Below are 24,334 nucleotides of genomic sequence, written 5' to 3' on the forward strand. Positions count from 1 at the left end.
ATTAAAATGAACCAATCATGGATTTCAAATTATTTGGCCCCACCCACCTTCCCCTGCTGACACATAGCTTGCCTGAAAAATGTCTTGCTTTTGGCCTCCTCTTACTGACTTCTCCAATTCCTCCATTTGCAGCTGCTGAATGTCCACCATAGGCCATTTTTATACCTCCCTAAATGGGCTGACTCCCCCCACAGGGCCGTGGTCACCACCTGGCGCAAGCACCCGTGCGAGTGCCGTTTGCCTGGACAGGTGGGTGTGCCCACTCTTGGGCGACGGCACTTGCAAAGGGTCCCTCATAGTACAATGAAGTGTCTCTGACGGTGGTGGTGCACAACCAACGTCAGACACACCGTCGTAATATGGGGGCCCTGTGCCAGTACCACCACCCACGAGAGAGTGTTCCCCACCAGCTCGAACAGTGCTCTACCACTTGCAATACTTACCTCTCCCTGCTCCACCACTGTGTAGTCTGTGCTGTTAAATCCTTCAATGGCACTGCCAATACAAATTTGTTGAAAATGATAGATGATAGTTAAAATATACAGGGGCCTTGGCCTCCATTTAGACCAGTTAATACGTTGCGCCTACTACCACTGTCTGCTATTCAGCAGAGGAGCCCACCCCTGTACCTAGCTATGCCACCTGGTTATTTCTGAAAAAAATTTTGGCAGACATGTAGCCTACTTTATTATTAGGGCCTACTCACTGTGTCAGCCACTCCTTACAATTGTCCTCCGCTGAACCAAGCAATGCCGCCTGGTTATTCGTGTTACCAATTTTGAACTGCATTTATCCCACTTACTTATTTGGGCCTACTCACTGTGTCAGCCATTCCTTACAATTGTCCTCTGCTGAACCAAGCAATGCCGCCTGGTTATTCCTGTTACCAATTTTGAACTGCATTTAGCCCACTTACTTATTTGGGCCTACTCACTGTGTCAGCCACTCCTTACAGTTGTCCTCCACTGAACAAAGCAATGCCGCCTGTGTACTCCTGTTACAAATTTTGAACTGCATTTAGCCTACATTTTTATTTTAGGCCTACTACCTGTGTCTGTCTGCGCCACTCCTTACAGTTTTCCTCCACTGAACAAAGCTATACCGCCTGTGTACTCCTGTTACAAATTTTGAACTGCATTTAGCCTACTTACTTATTTGGGCCTAGTAACTGTGTCAGCCAGTCCTTACAGTTGTCCTCCACTGAACCAAGCAATGCCGCCTGGTTAGTCCTGTTACCACATTTGAACTTCATTTAGCCCACTTTATTATTTGGGCCTACTAACTGTGTTCCCTCCTCATCCTGCCCATTGCCCAGCCACTGCTAGATGAGTTTGCTGGAACATTGACCCAGACCACTACATTCCCCTTGCACTCTACACAGCCAGAATCTGACCCTACTGAAAGTCAGGTTCCCCTTCCCGCATACTATACCACCTTACACGGGGACAAAGAGGAAGGTGCAGATGAAAGTGTAGGTTCCTTCATCAGGTGTGGGGGCATACTCGTTGGCATTGGCACAGGGCCCCTCATAGTATGCAAAAGTGTCTCTGGCAGGGGGAGGCGCCGCCCGCCATCAAACACACCGACGTACCATGAGGGGCCCTGTGCCAGTGCCAACTAGTGGGCCCCCTGCTTGCTCAGGACCACAGCACTTGCAAAGTTGAAATACTTACCTCTCCCTGCTCCACCGCTGTGACGTATTCCGGGTTTCCTGGGCCCAAGAAAATCTTGAGCCAGCCCTACCCCCCCACAACTTTAGCCAAATGACCTCCTGTTTTCAATGCGTAACTATTATTATAAAGTAAATTAAGATTGACAAGCTTAAGTAATAAGAATTGATGTTTTTGGCATTAAAATGGGCACTGTAGGTGTTTTCCTGTCCTCACTGCCGACTTTGATTCCCCATTGACTTGCATTGGGTTTCGTGTTTCAGTCGGCCCCCGACTTTACTCAATAATCGGCCGATTTCACCCGACCCGACTTTTGAGAAAGTCAGGTTTTGCAAAAAACTAAAAAACTAAAAAAGTAAAAGTCGCTCAACTCTACTCACAAGTTCAATGGATGCAAGATTTGTGAAGGTGATATCAAAGACGGGTTCCTATGTACAGTGTTCATTTTAGGACATGATCACATATCAAAGTCAAACATCAGAAATACTCTGTCTGATACCTGATTCTGATACTTGATTCTGATACCTGACCTTCATATATCAAAGTCAAACATCATAAATACTTTGTCTGATACCTGAGTCTGATACCTGAGTCTGATGCTTGACTCTGATACTTGAGTCTGATACCTGAGTCTGATACCTGAGTCTGACACCTGAGTCTGATACTTGAGTCTGATACCTGAGTCTGATACTTGAGTCTGATACCTGAGTCTGATACCTGAGTCTGATGCTTGACTCTGATACTTGAGTCTGATGTTTGACTTTGATATGTGATCATGTCCTAAAATGAACACTGTACTGTACCTATGTTAACATGTAACTTGGCCTGTTAGGATGTTTTGGAGTTAAATAGCTTTTTTGTTCCACAAATGAGCATTTTCAGTTCTTTAAAACATATCAAATGTGTAGAAATTCTGCTGTGCCTAATAATTTGGAACAGTGCATTTTGAGTTTTTATTCATTTTGGAGATTATACTGTTATAATTGGGAGGTTTCGTCAATAAAATTTGATGTATACTCTAACGGGTGATGACTTTTATTAGACAGACTGTCATTTGCACCGACCATTTAGGAAAATCCGAGAAAAATATCATTTGCATAACAATTTGGAACATGGTGTAGAGGCATTCCGCAGGACCTTTGATGAACCTGGTCGTGCCACGTCGACAGCTTCGGCTCTTCTTCAACTACGTCAGGAGGCTCGTACTGTGGTTCAGTATGCAGTGCAGTTCCGTACCCTTTCATCTGAATTATCCTGGAACAATGAAACCTTGGTGGCCACCTTCTGGGAAGGTCTTTCAGGAAGAATTAAGGATGAACTGGCGGGACGGGATGTGCCTACAACTCTGGATGACTTGATTTCCCTGGCAGTCCGGATAGACCTACGGTTTCAAGAATGATCCAAGGAGATCAAACGTGAAAAGGGGTTATACCACCCGGTTGCTAGTACTCCTAAACCAGCAGCCTCCTCGACTTCGTTCCCCTCACCTATGGCTATGGAAATAGATTGAGTAAGCTTTGGTAACCGCCACCAGGAGGTGCGTTGCTAGGAAGGGAGCTGTTTCTACTGTGGCAGTTCCGAGCATCTTATCCGCTCCTGTCCAAGGAAGTCGGGAAACTCCAGTGCCTAGGGTCTGTAGGAAAGGCAGCCCTAGGTAAGGATCATCACTCTCCACCACTGCAAATAGCAGAATCTGTGGTCTTTGGCAAAGTAAAATTTTTGGAACTCTGTCACCTAGATTCTGGAACTGCTGGGAATCTCATTCAGCAGGTGGTCATGCATCGCTATCAGATACCAGTCCAACGCCTTCCAGAACCATTGCAGGTGACATCCGTGGATGGCAAACCCCTGTCCAAGTCCATTTGGTTCCAGACTGAGCCAGTGGAACTACGGGTAGGTTTAAAGCATTCAGGAAGAATTTGCTTTTATGTGTTGCCTGGTTCCTCTCACCCCTTGCTTTTAGGTCTGCCCTGGCTCTGGATGCATGAACCAGTCTTAAATTGGAAAACCGGAGATGTTCTGCGCTGGGGAGACTCCTGCTTGGATAGATGTATCATCCCAGTTCGACCTGTTCTTCCTCCAGCTCAGCCCACTGCCCTGCCTGGCCTACCCTCCTCTTACTGGGCCTTTGCTGATGTCTTCGAGAAAAGAAGGCAGAGAAACTACCTCCACACAGGTCATATGATTGCTCAATTGATCTGCTCCCCGGAACATCTCCCCCTCGGGGGCGAATTTATCCTCTTTCTCAAACAAACCCAGTCCATGTCGAACTACATTCAGGAGAACCTGGCCAGAGGATTTATCCAGAAGTCATCCTCGCCAGCTGGAGCAGGATTCTTCTTTGTGAAGAAAAAGATGGACCTCTTCGGCCTTGTATCGATTACAGGGGGCTGAACCAGATTACAGTAAAGAACAGGTATTCATTGCCGCTTATCTCTGAATTGTTTGATTGTCTTAGGGGTTCTAAAATCTTCACCAAACTGGACCTCAGAGGGCCTACAACATAATAAATATTCATGAAGGAGATGAGTGGAAAACCGCTTTTAATACCCCGGACGGACACTACGAATACCTGGTTATGCCGTTCGGTCTAAATAATGCACCTGCAGTTTTTCAGGAATTCGTAAATTATATTTTCAGAGATCTGAACTATTCGTGTGTTGTTATTTACCTGGATGACATTCTGATCTTCTCTGCAGATTTAGCCCTCTACCGGAGACAAGTAAATCTGGTCTTACAAAGACTCAGGGAGAACAGACTTTATGCTAAGTTTGAAAAATGTCACTTAGAACAATCCTTTCCTTGGTTATATCGTCTCATCCACAGGATTAAAGATGGATCCGGAGAAGGTATCTGCCATTCTTAAGTGGCCTCGCCCATCTGGTCTGAAAGCCATACAACAGTTCCTGGGGTTCCCCAACTATTACCGTTTATTTACTCCACACTTTTCCACCCGAGTGGCTCCCATCTTGGCCTTGACCCGGAAAGATGCAAATGCCAAGGATTGGACTTCTGAGGAAGAGGAGGCTTTTGTTTCTCTAAAACAGGCCTTCTCCTCTGCATACCTTCTTCATCGACAGGATTCAGATAAACAATTCTTGCTAGAGGTAGACGCTTCTTCCATAGATGCTGGTGTGGTTTTCACCCAGAAGTCGTCCTCCGGTCGGATGGTCACCTGTGGTTTCTTCTCGAAGGTCTTTTCTACCTTAGAAAGGAACTATTCCATGGGAGATGGAGAATTATTGGCAATCAAGTTAGCCCTGCAAGAATGGCGACATCTCCTCGAGGGAGTGTTCCATCAGGTTGTCATCTTCACTGATCATAAGAACCTCGCTTATCTCCAATCCGCACAAAGACCGAATCCTCGTCAGGCCCGCTGGGCCTTGTTTTTTGCCCGATTTAAATTTGTTCTTCATTTCCGTCTGGCTGATAGGAACATTAATTAAAACATTAAGGAGGAACCGCAACACATTATTGAACTGTCCAGGTTTGTGCCCGTAGCCACAGTTAATCTTGCTCGATTTCCCCCAGGAAAGACTCTTGTATCTACTTCGGATCTGAGCCGTGTCCTCCGGTTTGGTCATTCTTCCAAGTTGGCTTGCCATGTCAGTCAGAAAAAGAATCTGCAACTCATCTCCCATTACTACTGGTGGCCCACCTTGGGCAAAGATGTCCAGGAATATGTTGCTGCCTGTCCTTCATGTGCCCGCAACAAGACTGCTAAGCATCTGCCCTCCGGGCAGCTATTACCTCTCTCTGTTCCATCAGTTCCCTGGCAGCACATCGCAATGGACTTCATTACTGATCTTCCCGTCTCTTCCGGATGTTCTGTCATCTGGGTAGTGGTGGATCGCTTCTCAAAGATGGCCCACTTCGTTCTGTTACCCTGTCTTCCATCTGCTCCTGAGCTCGCTGACCATTTCATACAGCACATCTTCCGTCTTCATCGGTTTCCTCTCCACATTGTGTCCGACAGGGGCGTCCAGTTCACCTCCAAGTTCTGGAGAGCGGTTTGTAAATCTGTGCAAGTGGAACTGGACTTCTCTTCTTCATACCACCCTGAATCCAATGGGCAAGTAGAGAGGACCAATCAAATCCTGACTGGATTCCTGCATCACTTCGTCATTGTTCATCATGATGACTGGATCAAATTGTTGCCTTGGGCAGAATTCTCATACAATAATCAAGTAAGCGAATCCTCTGGAAAATCTCCATTTCAGATTGTGTTTGGACTCCAACCCGGGAACCCTCTTCCCATCTCTGGGTCTTCAGGCATTCCTGCAGCTGACATCTTTACTGGGGAATTCACAAAAGTATGGAGCGACACCAAGGTCGCCTTGGTGAAAGCCTCACAACGTATGAAGAGGCATGCGGACAAAAGACGTCTGGAAGCACCCATCTTTCAGCCCGGAGATAAGTTGTGGCTCTCCTCCAGGTATATCCGTCTGAAGGTGCCCTCATACAAACTGGGTCCCAGTTTCATTGGTCTATTCGAAGTCTTGAAACAGATCAACGCAGTCTCCTACAAATTGAAATTGCCTGCTTCTTTGCGTGTTTCCATGTTTCCCTCCTCAAACCAGTAGATTTGAGCTCCTTCTTTAAAAACCCAGGTTCCAATCGTGAGCCCATCAGTGAGGAGGATGTTTTGAGGTAAAGAACATCTTGGCCACTAAAAGAGTAAGGGGTAAGATTTTTTATTTGGTGGATTGGAAAGGCTTTGGTCCTGAGGAGAGGTCATGGGAGCCTAAAGAGAATATCCAGGCTCCTCTCATTCTGAAAAGATTCTATGCAGGCTTGAAAAAGAGGGGGCATAAAGAGGGGGATACTCAGTGGCGTAACTACAAATTTATGGGACCCCGGTGCGAACTTTCAAATGGGGCCCCCCCACGCCAAAATATTTTCCTCCCAAATTCATATTTTCCCTATTCATTTTGCACACTATAGCTTTATTGCAAAGTTGTATAGTGTGACCTCAGTTGAATAACTATCCGGTGCCCCATCCTGGGATATATTTGTCCCCTGTACTACCATTGTTATGTAATGTATAAAAGAAAATAAACCATTATACTCATCAGGGGCTAGCATAGAATTCATGGGGATCCATATAAGAAGTATAATGCACCCCCATAGTCCTCCTTATAGTATAATACACTCCCCATAGTCCTCCTTATAGTATAATACACTCCCCATAGTCCTTCTTATAGTATAATACACTCCCCATAGTCCTCCTTATAGTATAATACACTCCCCATAGTCCTCCATATAGTATTGTACACACCTCTGTCCTCCATATAGTATAATACACTCCTCATAGTCCTCCATATATTAAAATACACTTCCCATAGTGCTCCATATATCATAATACACTCCTCATAGTGCCCATATAGTATAATACACTGCTCAGTCCTCCATATAGTATAATACACTCCTCAGTCCTCCATATAGTATAATACACTGCTCATAGTGCTCCATATAGTATAATGCACCCCTCATAGTCCCCCATACAGTATAATACACTCCTCAGTCCTCCATTTAGTATTATACACTCCACATAGTCCTCCATATATTAAAATACACTGCTCAGTCCTCCATATAGTATAATGCACTCCTCATAGTGCTCCATATAGTATAATGCACCGCCATCGTCATCCATGTCACACAATTCACTTCCCACAGTATAATGCACCCCATAGTTCTTCATATAGTATAATATATTCCCCATAGTCCTCGATTCAGTATAATGCAGTCCACACATAGTATAATGCAGCCACCCCAGAGTACAATGCAGCCACCCCACAGAGTATAATGCAGCCACCCCACAGAGTATACTGCAGCTCTGCCATACAATTCAATGTAACCCCCATAGAATATAATGCAGCCCCCCTCATAGTATAATGCAGCCCCTCCATACAGGGGCAGTGAGAAAGACACGAGCAAATGGTGATGAGGGGGCAGGGGAGAGGGCACAAGGGGGCTAGGGGAGACAGGCACAAGGGGACACATGGGGGCTAGGAGGCAGGGGAGAAGGTTACAAAGGGACTAGTGGGCAAGGGAGACTGACACAAGGGGACAAAGGTGACTGACACAAGGGGACACACGGGGACTAGTGGGCAAGGGAGCTTGACACAAGGGGCACACGGGGACAAGTGGGCAAGGGAGACTGACACAAGGGGCACACGGGGACTAGTGGACAAGGGAGACTGGCACAAGGGGACACAGGGACAAACACATACTACAGATATCACACACACACATACTACAGATATCACACACACACATACTACAGATATTACACACACACTACAGATATCAGACACACACACACCAGATACCAGCTCATATACACATCTCCCACTCTCCTCTCTGGTACAGGCGAGGCTGATATAAACCTGCAGCTCCTCAGCTTCTCCTGTTTACAGCAGCTCTGTCCCACACCTCCTCCTGCTCTCGCCTTCTGTCCCAGGGCTGCAGAGCAGGAGAAGCTGTCTCACCGTGCTGACTGGAGCTGCTTTCTATCTCTCACATACCCCGGCTGCCCCCTCCCCCTAGATACGCCTCGGACTGTTGCCGTGGAGGAATCTCCTGCACTGCAACATGGTGTTGGGTGCCTCTGACCCAGAGGTGTATCTAGCCTTTCCTGCACCCGGGGCAAAGGATCAGTTTGGCGCCCCCCCAAAAAAAACCTCCCCCATTTGAACCTTAACTCTATTGAAACTGCATGACCAAGCCAAGGTACATTCCTGAATCTCCATAATGTTAAAATAGACACCAATAAAAGTAAAATTAATTGAGACATCAGTAGGTTAAGTGTTTTTGGATATCCATATTGAATCAGGAGCCCCATATAATGCTCCATACAGTTCATGGTGGGCCCATAAGATGCTCCATATTAAAATATGCCCCATATAATGCTGCATAAAGGTTAATAATGGCCCCATAAGATGCTCCATAGACACATTTGCCCAATATAATGCTGCAGAAACGTTGATTATGGCCCCATAAGATGCTCCATATGGACACTTGCCCCATATAGTGCTGCACAAACGTTATGGCCCCCATATAGTGCTGCACAAATTTTATGGCCCCCATATAGTGCTGCATAAATGTTATGGCCCCATATAGTGCTGCACAAACATTATGGCCCCCATATAGTGCTGCACAAACATTATGGCCCCCATATAGTGCTGCACAAACGTTATGGCCCCCATATAGTGCTGCACAAACATTATGGCCCCAATATAGTGCTGCACAAACATTATGGCCCCAATATAGTGCTGCACAAACATTATGGCCCCCATATAGTGCTGCACAAACATTATGGCCCCCATATAGTGCTGCACAAACATTATGGCCCCCATATAGTGCTGCACAAACATTATGGCCCCAATATAGTGCTGCACAAACATTATGGCCCCCATATAGTGCTGCACAAACATGGCCTCCATATAGTGCTGCACAAACATTATGGCCCCCATATAGTGCTGCACAAACATTATGGCCCCCATACAGTGCTGCACAAACATTATGGCCCCCATATAGTGCTGCACAAACATTATGGCCCCCATATAGTGCTGCACAAATATTATGGCCCCCATATAGTGCTGCACAAACATGGCCTCCATATAGTGCTGCACAAACATTATGGCCCCCATATAGTGCTGCACAAACATTATGGCCCCCATATAGTGTTGCACAAACATTATGGCCCCCATATAGTGCTGCACAAACATTATGGCCTCCATATAATGCTGCACAAACATTATGGCCCCATACAGACACTTGCCCCATATGCTGTTGCTGCGATAAAAAAAAAAATCACATACTCACCTCTCCGTCGCTCAGGCCCCCGTCACTTTCAATATTCACTGCACCTTGTTCCATTCACCGCTCCATTTTCCGCCTCCTCTGCACTGATGGTCAGGCAGAGGGCGCGCACTAACTACGTCATCGCACCTTCTGACCTCAGCGTCACTGCAGAAGACGGAGCGGCGGCTGGAACGAGGAGCAGGTGAATATCGCGCAGTGCAGCGCTCCCCTCCCCGTTATACTCACCTGTTCCTGGCACGGTGCAGTCCCTGCTTCCCTGGCGCTGCTGCTTCTTCCTGTACTCAGCGGTCACCGTTACCGCTCATTACAGTAATGAATATGCGGCTCCACCCCTATGGGAGGTGGAGCCGCATATTCATTACTGTAATGAGTGGTACCATGTGACCGCTCAGTACAGGAAGAAGCCGGGCGCAGGGCAGCCAGGGACATGCAGGGACCGCGCCAGGAGTAGGTGAGTATAATTAGACAGCCCCCGCTCCCTGGCCCTGCCAACCCCCTCCTTGGACCGCCGCATCATCAGGAGGCCCGCTGACCCGCCGGGCCCGGTCGCAGCGGCGCAGTATCCGCAGTAGTTACGCCCCTGGGGATACAGTTACACCCGGTCCCTGTACCTTCGCGGGGTTCCCGTTGGGACTCCCGCTCTGTGCCGGTTCCATGCTGTCCTGACAGGGCCTCTGCTTCCCCTCCCTCCTCTGCTTCCTGGCATACAGCCTGCACCTCCTCGGACAGTGCGCTTAGGTCATGAGTGCTCACTCCTGGTCTCTTAAAGAGACAGTGCGCATTTTCCAAAAGGTGCTTCTGACCAATGGCATGTTAATGATCACTATTTTTAGCCCCTCCACCATAGGGAGGGTGCCAGAGCAACAATATCCTCAGTTGCTAACTTATGGTTCCTGCTAGCATATGCTTCTGTTTCTGAAGCCTCTGTCAGTGCTCCGCTTACACTGTTTGTCTCCACAGACTATCTGCTACCCGTTACCTGGCTTTCCTGAACGATCTCCAACCTGTTTACTCCAGTTCCGTCTTATCCAGCCATTAACTCACCTGAACCTCAGGACAATGTCAATACCACTGGAATCAGCTTCTACCCGTACCCCCACTACCCACCGGTTAGCTCTACATCACCCTGCTTGTCCATCTGTCCCACTGGGTCAGCTACCATGAGTCTGGGGTCTAACGAGAGGTAGCACCGGTGTCCCGCCGGTATCCCATTCTGACTCTGTTCGAGGGGTCTTACCACGGGTCTCTGGGGCTCACGTTGACACGCAACTAGTGTTGAGCATTCCGATACCGCAAGTATCGGGTATCGGCCGATACTTGCGGGTATCGGAATTCCGATACCGAGATCCGATACTTTTGTGGTATCGGGTATCGGTATCGAAACAACATTAATGTGTAAAAGAAAGAATTAAAATAAAAAATATTGCTATACTCACCTCTCCGACGCAGCCTGGACCTTACCGAGGGAACCGGCAGCGTTCTTTGCTTAAAATGCGCGCGTTTACTGCCTTCCGTGACATCACGGCTTGTGATTGGTCGTGTGCCGCCCATGTGGCCGCGACGCGACCAATCACAGCAAGCCGTGACGTAATTTTCAGGTCCTGAATGCCTAATTCTAGGCATTCAGGATTTGAAAATTACGTTACGGCTTGTGATTGGTCGCGTCGCGGTCACATGGGCGACGCTACCAATCACAAGCCGTGACGTCACGGGAGGCAGGAAATGCGCGCATTTTAAAATTACGTCACAGCTTGTGATTGGTTGCGTGCCGCCCATGTGAACGCGACGCGACCAATCACAAGCCGTAACGTAATTTTCAAATCCTGAATGCCTAGAATTAGGCATTCAGGACCTGAAAATTACGTCACGGCTTGCTGTGATTGGTCGCATCGTGGCCACATGGGCGGCACGCGACCAATCACAAGCCGTGACGTCACGTAAGGCAGTAAACGCGCGCATTTTAAGCAAAGAACGCTGCCGGTTCCCTCGGTAAGGTCCAGGCTGCGTCGGAGAGGTGAGTATAGCAATATTTTTTATTTTAATTCTTTCTTTTACACATTAATATGGATCCCAGGGCCTGAAGGAGAGTTTCCTCTCCTTCAGACCCTGGGAACCATCAGGGATACCGTCCGATACATGAGTCCCATTGACTTGTATTGGTATCGGGTATCGGTATCGGATTAGAGCCGATACTTTACCGGTATCGGCCGATACTTTCCGATACCGATACTTTCAAGTATCGGACGGTATCGCTCAACACTACACGCAACCTTTCGGAGCCCCCGGACCGTGGTCCAGAGGTTCCACATTTAATTACAATAAAAATTAATCTGAACTTCACCATCTGTGCCTCCGTTTCCATTCGTTACACAGCCTGCCATCTAGATGTAGCAGAGCCAAGTGTGAGGTCACTTCTGGCTGTCCTTGACTTTTCTGCAGCAAATATGCTGCAAGAAAAGTCAATCTGCATATTTGCAGCGGTTTTTCACCATCCATTCAAGTCAATGAGTGAAAAACACTACAAAAACGCTGAAAAAGCGCTGAAAGAAGTGACATGCCCTATGTCATAAAAACCCTGCAAAGTACAAAATTCTGTTGACAAAAAAAACAATGTGTGTGTATGAGACTTCCGAAATCTCATAGGCTTTGCTGGTAAGGGAAAAAGCAGCTGAAAATTAGCATAAAAAAAGGAACAAAAAAAACGCTGCAAAAACGCCCTGGGTGAACTTACCCTTACAGTGTGAAAATGGCACTAAAACAAGATGTCCGCTCTTTGTATGGAGAGGAACATATGATTTCAGCAGCCAATAACACAAGCTGTTGTGTCAGGACATTGTGGATGTTTCCTGCGCCCTGATTGGCTAGCCGCAATGTGCACACATAAAGTTAGAAGAAGAAAAAAGCTTACAGGCATGGTACTCCTCTGAGCTCTGCCAACCCCTATCGTCATCAAACACGTGCCCCACGCTCATCATATACCATCATTATCGTAGCCAAAGTGCTCAAAATACTTTAGTGGCAGCGCAAATATTTTCCCGCACTTTTTACTGAAAGTTTCCAATTTTATAAAATTTTGCTTGTGTTTCCGATCTCAAATTTTGAATGTGCAATATTTATGTATGGCGATCGTTTTTCGTACAAATTCACTCATCAATAGTTGAATGGAACCAAGTATGCATGAGACCTAAGCCTAGGATACACCTTGCCACTCTTGAAAAGGAGCTTTATGGTTGTGTAACGCCTCAAAGTTGCTGTGTATGTGCCTTTAAGATGTAACAGAGCTAGCAGCTACCTCATTAGGATTGCACAATGTTCACATTTCCCTTTGCAGATAATGTACCTTAGAATTAAAAATAATTTAATAATAATAATTTTATTTCTATAGCGCAAACACATTATGCAGCACTTTACAATTGAGCGGTGACATATACAGACAATAAATTAAATGCCAGGCAAGACAGTTTAAACAATTATATTAGGAGTGAGGGTCCGGCTGCTCACAAGCTTACAATCTACATGGAAATAGGTGAGGGGGGGGGGACACAATAGGTGAAAAGTGCATGTTATTTCAGATCCAGCAATTATAATTAGGGATTTTCAAATAAAGCTGCATGATCCGGTCATCAGCTTATATGTTTACGTGCAATTCTCAAGTACAGTTATCATGTGCATGGAAGGTGTGGATACAGATGAATAGGATAGAGCAGATTCCGAATAATATTTGGAAAGAGGTAACAGGGGAGAGTTAGGTTTGTGAGTTGAGGTGATGGACTTGTTTAAAGAGATATGTTTTTAAAGCACACCTAAAACACGGGGGCTAGATATCAGCCAGATCATCTGGGATAGAGTATTCCAGGAGACTGGTGCAGCGCGAGAGAAGTCTTGGACATGGAGATGCGAGGTTTGGCTTATGGAAGATGTTAGTCTTAAGACAGTTTCAGAATGGAGGGAACATGTAGGGGGAAAGACAGAGACGAGGGAGGAGATATGGAGTAATGCAGAACTATGGAGAGCTTTGTGAGTGAGAGTGATGAGGTTATATTGTATTCTGTAGAATATGACCCTGGCTGCCGCATTCAGCATGGTTTGGAGAGGAGAGAGTTTGGTTAGAGGGAGACCGATCAGAAGAGAGTTGCAGTAGTCCAGATGAGAGTGAGTGACAGTAAGAGTCTTAGCAATTTCAAAGGTGAGAAAAGGTTGGATTCTGGAGATGTGTTTATGATGCATGTGACATGATCGAGTGAGGGATCGGATATAGGTAATAAAGGAAAGTTCTGTGTCAAATATGACCCCAAGACGATGGGCTTGTATGCTTGGGAGTTATGGTTGAACCCTCCAAGATAATTTCAATGTCAGGTAGAGTTAGGTTAATAGAGGAAACACAAGAAGTTTAGGAAGACATGGTGTTAGAGACAGCAGACAAACAATACTTGGTATTTTGTATTTGGGTGGAGGTGATGTCCAGTGAAGAAGTTTATAATTGGGTGTTGTCAGCATAGAGATTATACTGGAACCCAAATCTACCAATTGTTTGTCCAATAGGGGCAGTGTGTAGAGAAGAGAGGATCAAGTACATAGTAGTTGTTTATATATGTATACAGTGAATTATCTTTCCATATATGAACATAAGGTCACATGGTTAGACCACATGACCAAATCCTGGGCATAGCACTGAGAGAGAAGGTGACATTGTGTGTGCAGAGTGTAGTCCTCTAGAAAAAGTGAAGTAACAGGTAAGAAACAGCCAGAATTCCTGTAAAAGAGAAAACACAGCCTCAGTTTGAGAAAGCTGGGAGACAAGGACTGTGCATATAAGCAAAAGTTGAGACTCAGGAATCACTCCACCATTGTTATATCTGCATTACTATACCGAAAAGTAACTGTGATTGCTGCAATGGAATTGAATCCCTGTTAAACCATTGTTTATCTGAATGTACCTGTGTATTCATGCAACAAGTACAATTTATCGATAGCCACTGCGGCCTCCCTGTTTTCTGGACTGTTTGGATTGCACCACATTACATCACACTACCAGTAAACACAGGTTAACTAATTGCACCCTGGCCTTACCAACTTTGTTTTCTTTTATTTATGTCCCTGCCATAGCGAAGTGATAACATCTGCACAACACATAGTGTGTGACCTATGTCATTGTAGTGCATCACGGCATTACACTTGCACCCCGAGCAAAATTTGCCAGCCAGCCCTTACATACAGTATGTCTGGTACAATAGATAGAATGTATCATCAGAAAATAATTCATTTTGCTGTAGACATAGTTTTTTCTAAACAAAATTGATGACAGCTCCAGTCAATCACTGGGTTCAGTGGCTATTGCCATCTTTATCAACAGAGCCACTGAAACTAGCAAATGGCTACACATGTCACGTGCTCTGTAGTCTTGGCATCGCCAACATAGTCAAAGCTAGCACTGGGGCAGGGGAAGGTGATTAATGGGTTTTATTATATTTAGATAGTGCAAGTTTATGGGCAGAAAATAAAAGCATAAATTTGGCTTTAAAAATAAATAGCAACAACAAAATTACACAATTCACAACACCCTTTGTGCGAGTTTTTGACTTTCAATGGAAAACCTAATTTCAGTAAGGGCAAAGCGAGAGTCTTTGTCACCTTGGCATCAACAAACTCAGTCATATTTATTTGTGAATTACAGCAATTTGTTTGTTGACCTGCATAATAAGCTGATGCTATATTACCAATTAGAAATTGATATTCACAATTTTAGTTTGTTCTCTTAATTTGGAGAATAATTTCGCCAGCCAAACCTTAAAGCATCACACCAGCATGTTTTTTTTTTTATTTCACCACTGGAAAAATTTAACTTATATAGTTTTCCATCTGTCGTCTTCTTCTGTCATCAGCGCCGCTCCAGTCGTCTTTTGCAGCTCCTGACCTGCCAGGTCACTAAAGTGTTTGCTGGATGCACTGGTGGTCACTACTCAATGGAAGTCTATGAAAGCCAAACAAGTCTCATAGACTTACAATGGTAGCTTGTGACCACTACCTCTGACTTCTGCTTAGTCTCAAGATGGCGAATCAGGACCAGATCGGCGCTGGGAGAAGAAGAAGACAGCAGCTGACAAGTAGTGTATATTAGAAGGGGCTGTGTGTCAAGGGTTTACCTCGACAGAGAGTAGACAAAAAACAGCTGAGTCTGATTTTTCCTACTCCTGCACTGGTAGAAGACGTTCACCTTCATATTAAACAGTGTAGGTTGCTTCTAGCAGTGATGGGATTAAATTGCTCAATTGAGAACTCCTGGAAGCTTTCCTGCTTTAGGCACTCAGCTGTGCACTGTAAAGGTACCGTCACACTAAGCAACGTCGCCAGCGATCTGTGACGTTGCAGCGTCCTAGGGAGCGATATCGCTGTATTTGACACGCAGCAGCGATCAGAATCCCGCTGTGAAATTGCTGGTCGCTGCTAGAAGGTCTGCACATTATTTGGTCGCTAGGTCGCCGTGTATCGCCGTGTTTGACAGCAAAAGCAACCATACCAGCGATATTTTACACTGGTAACCAGGGTAAACATCGGGTTACTAAGCGCAGGGCCGCGCTTAGTAACCCGATGTTTACCCTGGTTACCAGCGTAAAAGTTAAAAAAACAAACAGCACATACTCACCAGCGCGTCCCCCAGCCTCTGCTTCCTGACACTGACTGAGCGCCGGCCCTAAACTGAAAGTGAAAGCACAGCGGTGACGTCACCGCTGTGCTGTTAGGGCCGGAGCTCAGTCAGTGTCAGGAAGCAGAGGCTGGGGGACGCGCTGGTGAGTATGTGCTGTTTGTTTTTTTAACTTTTACGCTGGTAACCAGGGTAAACATCGGGTTACTAAGCGCGGCCCTGCGCTTAGCAACCCGATGCTTACCCTGGTTACCCGGGGACCTCGGCATCGTTGGTCGCTGGAGAGCGGTCTGTGTGACAGCTCCCCAGCGATCAAACAGCGACGCTGCAGCGATCGGCATCGCTGTCGCTATCGCTGCAGCGTCGCTTAATGTGACGGTACCTTAAGCCACTATTTCACCTGAGATCTTGGTCCTCTCTTATCCATGAATGCTTTGGATTCATCATCTTGGACATCTTCCCACACACACACCTGGACCTCATCCATGATATTTGCCCTTATTGGAATTGTCTGGTTGGACTAACATCCAACACGGGACCACTAGGCTCTGTTTCCACAAAGAGGTCTTTTTTTCGTGTTTCATATGCTTTATTTCCTGGGTTACATTAATAACATTATTAGTAGTAGTGTCATGGTCAGTATTGTTTTTCTTGTCATTATTATTATGACTATTCCATTCTCCCTCTGCCAGACCCACCTTCTACATCATTTATATTATTATATTATTATTGTTTTACATCACCTTATCCTTTCATTTTTCCAGTACCCAGCCCTATACACATCACCTTCAGGTAGTTTATACCCTTTCATCTAGTTTGTCATTGTGGCATACATAACCTTATGGTACCCCTATTTTTGGATACAGGACTGCCATATTATGGGCTTGTCTTTCCCCCCTTTTCCATACTCTTTGCATGGTATATATCACATCCTGTCCTTTATATAATTCTCTTTTTGTGAAATGCATGGTATATGCTTTTCATATATCCCTTGTTGTTTCATGTATTATTTTTTGTTCAGGATTAAACTATATCATTATGGGCTTTCTTCTCTACAAGATATCATTTATTTATTAATTTATTTGAACTCATTCTTAAAAATATCCACAGGCATACATCTTCTTCATGGAGAGGGTCCTTTTTGGGTTGTTTCCATATATCCAAGCTCCTAGCGGCATCTTTGCTTTGTCCTGGAGCTCTATTTAGAGCTTTCCAGGATCTGTCTGATACCTAGGCTTTCTATATACTCCACTACTGGCTATGCTTTTCTATTCCATACATCAGGCATGGACTAAGGGACCATAGTCATGCGCACCTGTCTCACTCCTCACTTTGTACATTATGGGTAATTTTGCCCATACCACACTGTTTTCTTCTTGCGCATGTGCGTTTTTCCTCACTTTTGACTGGACACTCTGGTCTATGTTCATGCTGTTCAGGCATCATACTGCTTAAGTGCATTATGTTACTTCCAGCTCTGTGTCTGGAACCGCATCAATTCTAATCACCAGACACCACAGCCGCTCGTCACACCTCCTGCTGCTGACTGGTTGATCCCTTCACACCAGAGAACTACTTGTTCTCAATTATACCCTTCCATGAATATTGGTGCATTTGGATCTGAAGACAAACTTCCCCTGACAAAGCTGTCTTGAACAGCGATACGCGTGGGGCCTTTCCCCACACCCCTGATCTTTGGGACCTCTTTGCCTATTATGGCCTCCTGCAGGAGCTTCTTTTGAGCATGGTAGCTCTATCTGCAGATATTCCTCTGTAGCTTTTTCTATTGTCTCGCAACCAAGCCTCACGCTTTCTGTATTATCCATCCCCTTTCTCCTTCCCCTCCCCCATCCCTCTCTTTTCCATCTTTTGTCCAGATTATCTGGCTTGGTCTTTCATACCATGCATTTCAAATTGACCCATGATACTCTCTCTCCTCCTTGTAGTACATGATTTTTTATTTTGCATAGTCTTTTTACTGGTAACCATCTATTGTTTGGTTGCCAGGTGAGGGTGATTACTGTAGTTACATCTGTATTTACTGTTTATATTTGGTTATATTTGGTCCTATGACCTATACTCTTTTTAGCGAGATCTTTTCTACCTAGATATTAGTGGATCTCCACATATTGTATTTTGTATTGGAAATTGTCCCATGTATACATCATTCAGGGGTGTTGTGTATGTTCAAGGTTTCCAATAAAGCTTATATTCTTGTTTTGAATCAGGTGTGCACACCATTCTTTGTTTTGGTCTTTTTCTCCCCAGTTCATATTGCTCTCTTTACAAGGTGTAGCACCCTGAAAACTATAACCTTTTCAATATACATGTTGTCTAATATTGTAGGTGCACCCTACTCTCCTCATCTTTATGTTAGCCACTCCCATCTGCTATATAATCTGGGCCCTGGCTATTACTCATTGTCAGAGATAGCTTTTGCTACATGGCTGTTGATGGCTATTACTGGAGAAGGCGTATGGTGGATTTATCTGTGACAGTCGCTAGGTTTTGAGTGTGTGATAATTAATTTTCTTCTCCTACTTTGATTTAACCCAATTCCTCTGTTGTATGTGTGAGTATTTTTGTATAGCTGGTATTTTCTGTTATTTCTGTTTGTATTACTTTGTTAGTCTGGTTGGTGTATTATGGTAAACTACAACTCCCATCTTCCCCGGGTGGGGAAGGGTACAGACTGAGGGCAGATTCACGACCTAAGGCAAGGTACATGGACACGGCTTCTTCACCATCAGAAGTAGGAACAGGGCGAGCTAGAGCGCCCCTAGCGTTAGGGACAGGGAAGGGGCCCCAGGTCCTGGGTCACCAGACGACTACTCCAGCACCAAAATAAAATGCTGCTTTAAAGAAAATGTTGTAAAAGTGCTTGGTTAAGAAACAACAACCGGTTCTACATTTTTGTTTTATTATAAGAGCATACCAGAACTGATGCAGTGCAACAAAATGCATATTCCTTAATAAAGGATATTCTCCAAAAACTATAGAGAGTGAAAAGGAGACATAGAGAGTTTATATAGCCTTATAGTGGTATGGAATAAACTCAAAAAAGGCTAGCTAAATATTAAAGACTTGCTATGTCCAATCAATAAATACACATAGACAAAACAATACTAATGTCAACAAATCCATATGCCAAAAAATAATTTCTTATAATAATAGATAGGTGGCCAGCAATGCAACCATGGAGCAAAGGGAGTCATACAATTTGACCAAGCAGGAGAACCCAAGACACCCGGGTAGAAATTTATATCACAGTACATACTGTTGAATGCCAAAAATGTATATATGAACTAAGGTTGTCCCACAGAAATTCTTAAAATGGAGAAAGAGGAAGCATCATGATGTTTGTCAAACTCCATTCTTTATAATTGTAACCTAATCAGTGTATAAGTATAGGGAGATTGCCAAACACATTGATAGATAGTTATAAAGTGACATGTGCATGTAAACAAATAATGTAAAAGCCTCTCACCCATAATTAGTATGCCAAACCGTTGTGCTGATGCCCCGACGCGCACTTCGCTGTTGCTTCTTCGGGGGGGCAGTGTGTTCTCTGCAGGAGGTGCCATGAGGGCGAGACTTCCGCCACCGACAATGTCACATCTGGTGTCACGGTAGCGGTGAGTATAGGGAACAAGTGTTCCTTTGAGGTCATTGGAATGCACCGCTCCATGGAGACACCATTTGAGACGCAGGCAAACAGGAAGTGCCGGTCCCATGCATTACTTGTGGTAGAAAAGGAGAGACCGGAACAAGCGCCATGTAAGATAACAGAGGTAGCCATATTAAATGTGGGCTAGAAAAAGGGCAAATGTAATGATAATATTAAGATCCCATCAATGAAGAAAAAACCCCACAGACATATAGATAACATTATCTTCCAAAGAAAAGAGTACATATATAGGGAACAGACCGTCTATATATCACATTGTGCTATGAAACATTAGCAAATACAGTACAAATTTCACAAATAAGGTGACCCCTTATGTCCACAAGTTGCTTGATGAGCAAAAAACATCAGGGGGAATATTCAAAGAATATTCAAAGATGTCATAAATGAGGCACAAAATCCAATGCTGAGATAACATCCGCTAATAAAATAAGTGAAAACACAAAAACACACAAATTAGAATAAAAGTAAATTAAAAATACTCCACAGGCATATAACCAAATGAAGATCATTAAAAGGCACAGGGTCCACAGATACAGAACGCACCCTACAAAAAGGATGAGAACCTCAATTTTTCATTGAGCCCTGAAGGGGTCATAGTACCCAATCTCATGATATAGTGGCTTTCAAGCTGCACCAGCCTGTGTTTTAGATCACCTCCTCTGATGCCTCCATGTACTCGATCGATTCAACATAGCTTTAATAAATCAGAGTTGCAGGCATGGCCACAGCATGAAATGGCGGGGAATCATCTTAAGGGATGCTAAATTTTCAACAGACTGGGCTGCCTTAATGTCCCTAACATGTTCCCTGGTCCATATTCATATTTGCCTTGATGTAAGGCCCACGTAAATTAAACCATTGGGGCACGAGGCATAATATACCACAAAGTGACTACTGCATGAAATATATTCTCTGATTTGGAAAACTTGTTTTCCATCAGAAGAACCAAAAATGGCGACCCGTTCAATGTTGCAGCATGCCCCACATGGAAAACACCCCTGACGTGGTTTCCCCATATAAAATATTAGAGGAGTGGCCACATAATGGCTCTTTACCAAAATAATTTTTAGGCTTCTTCTTCTCCTTGCTGCAATCAGCAATCTCTCGGGGAGTGATCCACCTATGTTGAGTTCCGTCCTCAAAATTAGCCAATGTTTATCGAGAATGCTGTGAATTGTGCCCCACTGATTATTATATGTAGAAATGAATCTGATTTTGTGGGGCTCATTTTGAACCCTCCTGAAGCCAGACAGGAGCTGGCCATGGCTGGATGCTTTAGCCCTCTGATAACCCTGCTTTATGCATTATTTGCTATATCCCCCCCTTGCATGAAACCTATCCCAAAGGTCCAATGCCTGCCTCTCAAAACATTCATTGCTGGAACACAAACCTCTGATCCGCAGGAATTTGCCTATCAGGATAGGCTGCATGGTGTATGGAGTATGGGCTGATGAGGCACGTAAAAGGGCATTTACCGACGTCTCTTTCCTAAAGACGTCGGTTTGAACCTTATTGTCATCGGTCACAAGAATCTAAATGTCCAAAAAATAGATCTGTTGCCTATGAAATTTATATGTAAGCTTAATGTTATAGTCATTCTTATTGAGGTAAGACATAAAATCAAAAAGGTCATAGGCAGAGCCCTGCCAGATGAGCAATAAATCGTCAATATAGCGATTCCCGCTAGAGTTGAGCGACTTTTACTTTTTTCGGATCGAGTAGGGGTTTGGGAAACCCGACTTTGTCAAAAGTCGAGTCGGGTGAAATCGGCCAATTATTGCGAAAAGTCGGGGGCCGACTGAAACACGAAATCCAATGCAAGTCAATGGGGAATCAAAGTCGGCAGTGAGTGGAGGACAGGAAACCACCTTCAGTGCCCATTTTAATGCCAAAAACATCAATTCTTATTACTTAAGCTTGACAATCTTAATTTACTTTATAATAATAGTTAGGCATTGAAAACTGGGGGTCATTTGGCTAAAGTTGTGGGGGGGTAGGGCTGGCTCAAGATTTTCGTGGGCCCAGGAACGTGGAATACGTCACGGCGGTGGAGCAGGGAGAGGTAAGTATTTCAACTTTGCAAGTGCTGTGATCCTGAGCAAGCAGGGGGGCCCACTCATTGGCACTGGCACAGGGCCCCTCATATTACGGCAGTGTGTTTGACGGCGGGTGGCACCTCCCACTGGCAGAGACACTTTTGCGTACTATAAGGGCCCTGTGACAGTGATGTCGCCAATGAGTATGCCCCCCTCCCACCTGATGAAGGAACCTGCACTTTCATCTGCACCTTCCTCTTTGTCCCCGTGTAAGGTGGTATAGTATGCGGGAAGGGGAAATTGACTTTCAGCAGGGTCAGATTCTGGCTGTGTAGAGTGCAAGGGGAATGTAGTGATCTGGGTCAATGTACCAGCAGACTCATCTAGCAGTGGCTGGGCAATGGGCAGGATGAGGAGGAAACACAGATACAGGCCCAAAAAATAAAGTAGGCTAAATGCAGTTCAAAATTGGTAACAGGACTAAACAGGCAGCATTGCTTTGGTCAGTGGAGGAAAACTGTAATGAGTGGCAGACACAGTTAGTAGGCCCAAATAATAAAGTAGGCTAAATGCAGTTCAAATGTGGTAACAGGACTAAACAGGCGGCATTGCTTTGTTCAGTGGAGGAAAACTGTAATGAGTGGCAGACACAGTTAGTAGGCCCAAATAATAAAGTAGGCTAAATGCAGTTCAAATGTGGTAACAGGACTAAACAGGCAGCATTGCTTTGTTCAGTGGAGGAAAACTGTAATGAGTGGCAGACACAGTTAGTAGGCCCAAATAATAACGTGGGCTAAATGTCTGCCAAAAAATTGTTCATAAATAAACAGGTGGCATAGCTAGGTACAGGGGTGGGCTCCTCTGCTGAGTAGCAGACAGTGGAAGTAGGCGCAAAGTATTAGCTGGTCTAAATGGAGGCCAGGGCCCCTGAATATTTTAACTATCATCTATCATTTCAACAAATTTGTATTGGCAGTGCCATTGAAGGATGTAACAGCACAGACTATACAGTGGTGGAGCAGGGAGAGGTAAGTATTGCAAGTGGTAGAGCACTGTTCAAGCTGGGGGGGAACACTCTCTCGTGGGTGGCGGTACTGGCACAGGGCCCCTCATATTACAATGGTGTGTATGACGTTGGTTGTGCACCACTACCATCAGAGACACTTCATTGTACTATGAGGGACCCTGTGCCAGTGCCGTCGCCTAAGAGTGGGCCCACCCACCTGTCCAGGCAAATTGCACGGGTGTGCCAGGTGGCACCAGGTGGCTCAACACCTCCAGCCTTAGGTGCTATTGTGCTTTTACCACTACCACCAGATGCACCACCACCACCATCAGTTCCAGCTGGCAACCACCGCCCATGGGCTCTTTCACCAGACTTCCTGATTTTTTGGAAAATCTAACCAAAATAACAACCGTTATATGGTACTGTAAAACAAGGTAGAAGGTGTATAAAAACTTGTTGAGAATTTAAATCTCCCTTTTTTGGGGGGAGACTGAACCAAAACTCAGGCCCTGTGCATAAAACAACACAATGTAAATGGCAGAAAGTGGCTGGCTGATATACGACAAACTAACAGGACTGAAGTATATCCACTTTATGAGAATTTGAATCTCACTTTTTTTGGGGGGAGACTGAACCAAAAGTCAGGCCCAGTGTATATAACAACACAATGTAAGTGGCAGAAAGTGGCTGGCTGATATACGACAAACTAACAGGACTGAAGTATATCCACTTTATGAGAATTTGAATCTCATATAAAAGAAAATATACACTGGCGCTGCACCAATAGAACAACCGAGAACTAGATAAGCCCTCAAAGATTTTTTTTTAATCACTCCTTGAGAGAGCGCCGAGTGAAGAATTTGTAAAAGATCCTTCTGGAAAGAGGAAACAAGGTTATATGCAAGGGACGAATAGGTCTCTGTCTCTTAACTGTCTAAAAGCCCCCCGCTCATACATCCTAACTGGACAAACCATCACAATCCCCCCTTATCCACAGGTTTGAGAACCTTGTCCCCAAGTGATCTCAGTTCCCATAATGCTCTCCTCTGGGCCATAGTTAAGTTGTCATGTACCCTGCCTGTCAGAATCATTTTACGTTCTTGCATAACTAATTTACAGAATATTTCCACTTGGCGACACAGGGAGAGAGGGGGAAAAGTGGTGGGCCTGGGGAGGATAGATGCAGGGAAGTTAGGTGTAGGGGTCCGTTTTATTATTGTCCGTCTTAGCTGCTGCTATGGCTCATGAGAGGAGTTTAGCTAGGCTGCTTCAGGGCACTTAACAACCTTCAAGTTTTTAATTTCAAACTGCACACATATACTTGTAAAAATTAGAGCTTCCCGTTGCCACCAATACAAATCCAATCTTCAGGCAGCTAATGCTGCCAGTGTCTTAGAAAAATATAACCACAAGTATATTTTCATCTTTGTTTTACAAACTACTCGCAAAGACAATAGCATTTGG

General features: G+C 44.9%; 1 long non-coding RNA gene across 1 annotated transcript in view; it reads left to right on the top strand.

Annotated features, from left to right (window-relative positions):
- The first annotated feature begins 14,164 nt into the window (after positions 1-14,164).
- Positions 14,165-24,334, top strand: part of LOC143818163 (uncharacterized) — a 41,297-nt gene continuing 31,127 nt past the window's right edge. The window contains exon 1 of the long non-coding RNA XR_013224352.1: positions 14,165-14,230. This is a non-coding gene — a long non-coding RNA (uncharacterized LOC143818163). The remainder of the gene's footprint in view (positions 14,231-24,334) is intronic.

Source organism: Ranitomeya variabilis, chromosome 3 (assembly GCF_051348905.1).
Source record: "Ranitomeya variabilis isolate aRanVar5 chromosome 3, aRanVar5.hap1, whole genome shotgun sequence".
Classification (NCBI taxonomy): domain Eukaryota; kingdom Metazoa; phylum Chordata; class Amphibia; order Anura; family Dendrobatidae; genus Ranitomeya; species Ranitomeya variabilis.